Genomic DNA, 7,641 nt, shown 5'->3' on the forward strand with positions numbered 1-7,641 from the left:
TCTACACATTTCATTATTGAGTTTTGACAATACGTATAGGCCGACCGCAACCCAACATCTAAATATTCGTTGAAATATATTTAATTTATCGGTTTGTCTTTTCGGCATCATGACGTGTCTACAATTTTGAAAATTGAAACAATTTGATAATTACAATTTGAAACTGAACAATTTGAATTACAATTTGAACTACAATTTGAAAATCTTGCATGTTTTTCCATTTTAATAAATATTCAGCAGTGCGTATGAAACGGTGGTAGCTTAAATGGCCAAAATTTCACATATCATCAAAATGATGAATTACCTATCTTTGCACGTAATTTTCTTTCTAAAACTTTGACATTAAATGGAAATAGTTTTTGAATTTTAACGATAACGTTGGCATGCGTGTAGGAAGTATTAAAAAAACTAAGCAAGCAGCTACCAACTTTTGCTACGATTTTCAATTAGTTTTTATCATTGTGAAAATTTATTAGGTAATAAATAATTACTTCACAAAATGTGTCAAATATGACAAATTTATATCATCTGTTCATTAAACTCTTATGTTTAACAATCAAAACATAAAAATTTGGCGTAAAGTAGAAACGAACCAATTTGAGACTAACGTTGGAAAATTTAAAAAAAATTATGATTTATTAACCAATCAGCGATTTTTCTAGATTCCATCCTCTCTCCCCCTTCATAAGGTCAATGTGAAGTTTCGAGATAGGCGAAACAATGTTATATGAAAAACGAGAGGGAATGTTGAGACTGGGAAAATACTAGAATTTCTCCACTTCTCGGGAAGAGCATGCTTAAAAACGATGAAAGATGTATCAAATTATTTAAAAGTTTCTAAAATTTGGAAATGTGCTAAAGCAAGTAATATGAAATAATTATTATGCAATAATTTGTGGAGCGGTTTGTCAAGTCATTTCGGCCCGCTTTTTAAGAACTAATTAATAATATTGGAAATATTGGACACTTGTCCGATATTCTTAAGAATAATATGATAAGTATACTCAACCTTCGCGTAGCTCACAAATTGAGCAATCAATATAGCATGCGAAGTTTTGCAAAATTTGCGAGATTTCACAAGACGTTTGGTTATATACCATGGGAGTTTTTTTTACAAATTTAACCAATAAAATAGGTATGTATTTCAGTGAAGTTACAGAAATTCATGATTCGAGATAATGTCAAAACAGATGTTTTTACTAGATTTGCGAGATTTGCGAAGTCATATTTTGTTAGAATCCTCACGACACAAATTTTGTGATCTTCACAAATTTTCTAAATGAGTTGCGATGTGAGATGAGAAGTTTTCGTGAGTATGCTGGATAAAAATAAATCAATTTATGTATTACTGGCAGGAGTTTCAGTTTTGTTTGAATAAATTTTATAAGTTTTATAACCAATCCTAATTTGCGTTACACTTTGATGCCAATTAAGAAGTCTTTGAAAATTAATAATTAGTAGTGAAATTGAGATGAAGTGTGGACGATTTTAATTAAAAAGTAGTTTATGGAATTGATCGTTGTTTGTATTTTTGAACGTTTTTGTCAAGAAATTGTCTGATATTTTATGAATCTCATGAAGTTAGAGTGATATCAATTAGAAAAAAAAATTGCAATTTTACTTTTTTTGTTTGGATAAAATTAAAAAAAAGTTACTTAAATTATGTTCATGTGAAACGACTTAACGTCGGTTGGAGGATTTTGAAAATATTTCGTGAATTATGTGATGAGTTGTAGATTGTAGATAATTAATAGAGGTGGGTACTGAAAAAATTCATGCCAAGAAATTTATGAACGTTTTTCGAAGAAATTTGGAAGGCATACTCATGAAAAGTTTGTTTGGGATTACCGACCATTTCTTATCATTGATATGGTTTCAAAATATGATTATTTTCATTGAAAATCATCACTACCGTGCATAATGGCATCACAGTGAGCGAAGCGTTGTGCGACTTGCCATCTGATCAAAGATTGAAATTGGTTTGGAATTTTTTCAGAGAAAAGTTCTCCTCCCCCCTAATTAATTTATCTGGTCTGGATCTATTCATGGCGCAAATGCCAAAAATTAATTTCCCAGAATTTCTTGATAATGATTTATCTGAAAATGAAATTTTAGAGTCCATAACGAAATCCCCCAATAATAAGGCCCCCGGACTGGATGGGCTACCTTATGAATTCTACAAAGTATTTTCACTCCAATTTAGCAAAATTTTGTCCTTAGTAGCAAAATTATCATGCGAAGAGGGTAAATTTTAAAAAATCTTGTCGCAGTTCGGTTGCAACTTTAATATTCAAAGCTAATGACCCCAAAGATCTTAAGAATTATCGCACAATATCACTTACAAACTCTGACTATAAAATTATATCAAGCGCTATAAAATCAAGAATAAATACAACGCTTCCCTCTGTAATTGGTCCATGGCAGACTTGTGGCGTGAAGGGTAGATCGATATTTGACAACTTGTCTTCTATTCGAGATGCTTTTCAAAGCTGCGAACTTGAAGGACTACTTTTTAGTCTTGATCAAGAGGCTGCTTACGACCGTGTCAGCCATGAGTACCTCTACCGAGTCTTACATAATTTTGGCTATCCAAAAAAAATTATTAATTGTATTCGGTTATTACACACGGAGTTTTCATTAGTAATTTCTGTTGGGTCTGACCTAATTTCCCCCATTTCCTTCCGTGTAGGTCTGAAACAGGGTGACCCAATAGCATCTTCTCTATACTGTCTTGCGATCGAACCTTTTTTGTTCAATCTAGACAACAAGTTGAGAGATTCAGGTCCTAGCGCATGGCGCAGACACCCAAATATCTACCTCTCGGCTTACGCTGATGATACCAACGCTTTGTTGGGTAATCAAAATCAGATTTCGATTGTCGTATCCGAATATACAAAGTTTTCCGCATTCTCGTCCTCAAAACTGAACAGTAATAAGTCCAATATTCTAATTTTGGGAGCTTATAATCTTCAAATCCCGGTAGAATTCCCAGTAGTGTCTGACGGTTTGAAAATTTTGGGAATCTACTTTGGGCATGAGAGGTATATGGCCCAAAATTTCTTGACCATGATGACTAAATTCGACTCAAAACTAGAATTTTATACGACGAAATGCGCCCTGTTAGTCATTTTTCCAGAGCTAAAATCGTGAACACTTTTTTACTCCCAATATTCTGGTATGTGCTAAAGGTATTAGATCCCCCAGAAAGTTTTTTAGGCTTGATTTGTTCGAAAATTGAAAATTATGTATGGGCAACATCCAAAAGGTGGGTAGCGCGTCCATACGTCTACCTGCCGATCTTAAATGGGGGACTTGGCGTGCGCAGTCCAGCAGCGCAGATTGCCACGTTCAGACTTACATTTGTTCAGAAAATCATGGCCCAAAATAATAATACATATTTTTTAACAGAGTCAGAGTTGCAGACATCTAAATTTATAAATGGTGATATGAATTTGTCACCGTTTTTCACTAACATCCAGACCATGACCCAACTGCTTGGACTAAGGCTTACCTCTTGTAGTAAGGACATACTTAATAAGATTCATATTCATAGTAAAATGGTTTTCCATGATCTCAGCAATAATTATATTAGTCGATGTAAGGTAATTAAAATCAAAGATTTATTTGCAGAGCAATTTTTAACAAATTTAGACTCGTTGCCAAGAGCAACGCATAGACATGTATTAGCCGAGAGGGCGAAACATGTTAATGTGGTTGCCATGGTTACCGAGTCCACTAATACTCAACTCGCGTTATTCTCATTATATGACAAGTCCATACTAGTCAGTGTAGTCAAAGAGACCAACTACCTCCACTGTTTACGATCTCACGTAGGTATCAAGTGGGAAGAGCTAGATAATAATTTTTGCTCGCTTCCACAGTGGGAGCATTTAGTGACCACGCCGATATCCAACCCCGAAAAAGATACCGTTTTCAAAATTTGGCATAACGTGGGACTCACTCCATCACTTGCACAATCACTACACATTTACGATAATCATTGTTGCCCATTTTGTGCTTCCGTGCACCCTAAAGTCATACACTATTTATCATGTTCATATGTCACAGATTTGAGGCAAGTGGTTGCCAATCTGTTTACAAAGGTAAATATTTGCACACAAGCCTTCGATGAAGCGTTTCGGCATCGCACCAAGCATGTAGGTGCAAACATTCTGATCTTTTATGCCTATTATGCTATCTATCAATGTTTTATACATAAACTTAATAATTATTCTGGTAATTATGATTTAATCTCCAGTTATCGTCACATGGTCTATGGACGTATACTTATGGAATTCCATGCATGTTACTTAAATAAAAGTATACTTTCTAAGTTTTACAAGAAATGGGAGAAATTTAAAATTTACTCAATTGATAATAATAAAGAGTAAGAATTAAATGATTCGACAAGCAGATCTGCCGACTATTTCAAAAGTACAAATACTTAATTGGATTATGTTCCCCACATGAAACGAATTAAAACTTAGCATTTTTTCGGGCGCCAAAATTTCCTTTGGGGGGTTATGAGAATAATGGGAGATAAATGTGGTGCACATAGGGCACAGCATATCTATGAAATGGGTTGATGAAATTTCAAAAACAAAATTTTGTTACACTCTCTGGATCCCCGATAGGTTTTTCGAACTGAGGTGGAATTCCGACTTTGAGGGGTTTTTCACAGCGACGCAAAATGGATAGAATCCATAGAGTGTAAAATCCATAGAGTGTAAAAAAATTTTGTTTTTGAAATTTCATCAACCCATTTCATAGATATGCTGTGCCCTATGTGCACCACATTTATCTCCCATTATTCTCATAACCCCCCAAAGGAAATTTTGGCGCCCGAAAAAATTGCTAAGTTTTAATTCGTTTCATGTGGGGAACATAATCCAATAGAGTATTTGTACTTTTGAAATAGTCGGCGGATCTGCTTGTCGAATCATTTAATTCTTACTCTAAAATAAACATAAATTTAGGCTTTTGAATAACTAACTTTCTTTTTATATTTTCTTGCCTGACTAATCCAAAAAAATAAATTAGTTTAAGCAAACAAATTATGTATTAATAGAGTAATAATATCTTAAGAGGCCAGAAGATTGAGAATAACAGGCAGTGGCTTAGTTCCTTCCCCTGACGGCCAAAAAGTTAAGTCCTGTTTAGAAGACGTCGCCTCAACATATTAATTAATATTTATTTTAATAATTTGATGTGAAATGTACTTAAATTGGAATAAAATTAATTTTGCCCTTGTTAAAAAAAAAAAATTTTCATTGAAAAGTTGAAAACAAATTTTACGTTATGTTTGTGAGTTTGCTACATTTCTTGGACACTAAAGTAAGAAATGTGTGTTGCAAAAAATTTCTAGAAATACGCGTCTTATGAAGTTTAGCGTGTTACATTTCTTGCATTGCAAAGTAAGCAACGCAAAAAATGCGAGGTGCAAAAACCTGCAAGAAATTCGCACCGTAAAAAGTGTATAGCGGCAGGCGTGGTTTCTTGTGCAGTGCATTTCTTGCAGGTCAAAATACCTGCAAGAAACCACTTTCTTGCCGTTATTTCAAGTGATTACTGGCACCCGAAAAATGGATCGTATCCGTTTTAATTGTGCTAATTCTAGTTCTAAGAATTTTGAAAAAATTGTAATATTGTATTGATCAGTGAAAATTCAGCTGTAATATTTTATGTTAATTTGGAACTAATTTATAGAAATGCTGATCAATACATTTCTTCTATTTCTGAAGTTTATTTTTAAATTTCTTATGTGATACATGAATTTCAGGAATTTCAGACCGTTAAATTCGTAATTCGGGGTGTTAACTATAATTTTCGGGTGTAAATATTTGTTGCTACTTTGATAAAGTTAGATTTCTCAGGATTACTCTTCCAACATTTTGTAAATTTCATTTATTTCTTGAGGAGAAAGTTGACACTTATTTTTTTCAGAAATGAACACAAAGTGAGAAATTTAAGTTTGAAAATATTTTTAAATTGTTATTTTATTCCTTTTGATAATATTTATCCTACATCGATCCAGTATCTTACCACTCAATTCCCGCTCTAAACCACAAAAAAAAGACAAGCTTGGCATTATACCTAAGCATTCGCACGTTTATCTTTCTAAGGAGAAAGTTGACACCAGTTTTCTTCTGTCCGGGTGTAGGATTCAGGAAATAGAAGACGATATTTGCATTCGAAGAGGAGAAAACGTGCAGAAAATTTGTAAAGTATAAAATTTGTCGACTTTATGCTGGATTTTGTCTTTTTTGGATGCAAATATCTCTGCCAAATCTGAGTATTGGCATATCATATATTGACCAGTAAAAACCACCTTTCCATATTTACAATCTGCCCTAGAGAAAAATGGTTTTGCTGGGAAAAATCCTAACGAGAATTAGTTTATTTTTAAACTCCATAATAAATATTGTCATTTTATAAAAAAACAACAGAATAAGTAAAAAAAACTCACAGTTTATTGACTAGTGTCTCACCTAAGTTTTTCATATCAGTTTTATCTGAGAAATATAGGATTTTTAAACTATAAATTTTAAAATTATCACTTTACTTAATTGTACATATTAAGATCAATTATTCAATAATATTAAAATTGTTAGAGATTCATGCCATTAGTGAGTTTGCATAAGTATTAAAAAGTGGCGAAGATCACTTGTTAGCACTGGTTATCAAACAAATTGTTTGTATGATTTAGTTCTGATCTCGATAAATAATTTCGCATTTGTAACTCTTTACATTCCAATTTTCTTGAATCAAGTGTTCTCACTTAAATATTTTTGAGAGGTTATTTTTTCAGAAAATTAAAATAAAATATAAAATTTCTATTCAATCATCAATATAAATAAATAAATTATGTAAACGAATTTTGTAAGAGCACCGAAATTATCTTAATATCTTTTAGACTTAAATATTTAATTTAGAAATTTTTCTTTTCGGTGTAAAATCATGTCGAATATTTTTTTAATTTAAAATATTTTTTTAAAAAACAAAACTTACAAAAGTACGCCAATTTATTTTTTAGTGTACGCCATATTTAATCTTATTAAATTTTCGGTATTTCCACAATAATCAAAATTAACTAATGGCACGAATCTCCAACAATTTTAATATTTTTGACTAATTAATCTTCTTCTGTACAATTAAAGATAAATTAAAGGCAAAAAAGCTTCATTTTTAAAAAACCTACGGAGTTGAACAGGTTTCATAATAGAAAGAATAAGACAAGCTGAATAATTCGGTGCAGTTGCATCCCCTGCTCCATGCAGGTTTATATCCCCAATTTTACGTGACTCGTGACGTATTGCTGTCAATTTTTTTAGAGTGTCGCATGGAATTAGTTATGCGTCAAAGTGTTCAATATCTTCATTTCCATGTAAATAATTAATTGATTTAGAGCGTCATTAGCACAATCTGGAAAGAAATTAATTATGGGCAAAATTTAATGCGCCCTGAGATTATCTTACAAATAAATCGTCCCGTAAAAATGTCTTAATTTGTCAGGAGTTTAAAATTTTAAAATTCAGAAATGTCTTAATAAAATCGGTAATAAATCTTAACCCTTTTTTAGTTACGACGTAGGAACAGATGTATCTACAAACCACAAATAAAAATCACGCAAGTATGCACGTA

Source organism: Folsomia candida, unplaced genomic scaffold (assembly GCF_002217175.1).
Source record: "Folsomia candida strain VU population unplaced genomic scaffold, ASM221717v1 Fcan01_Sc004, whole genome shotgun sequence".
NCBI lineage: Eukaryota > Metazoa > Arthropoda > Collembola > Entomobryomorpha > Isotomidae > Folsomia > Folsomia candida.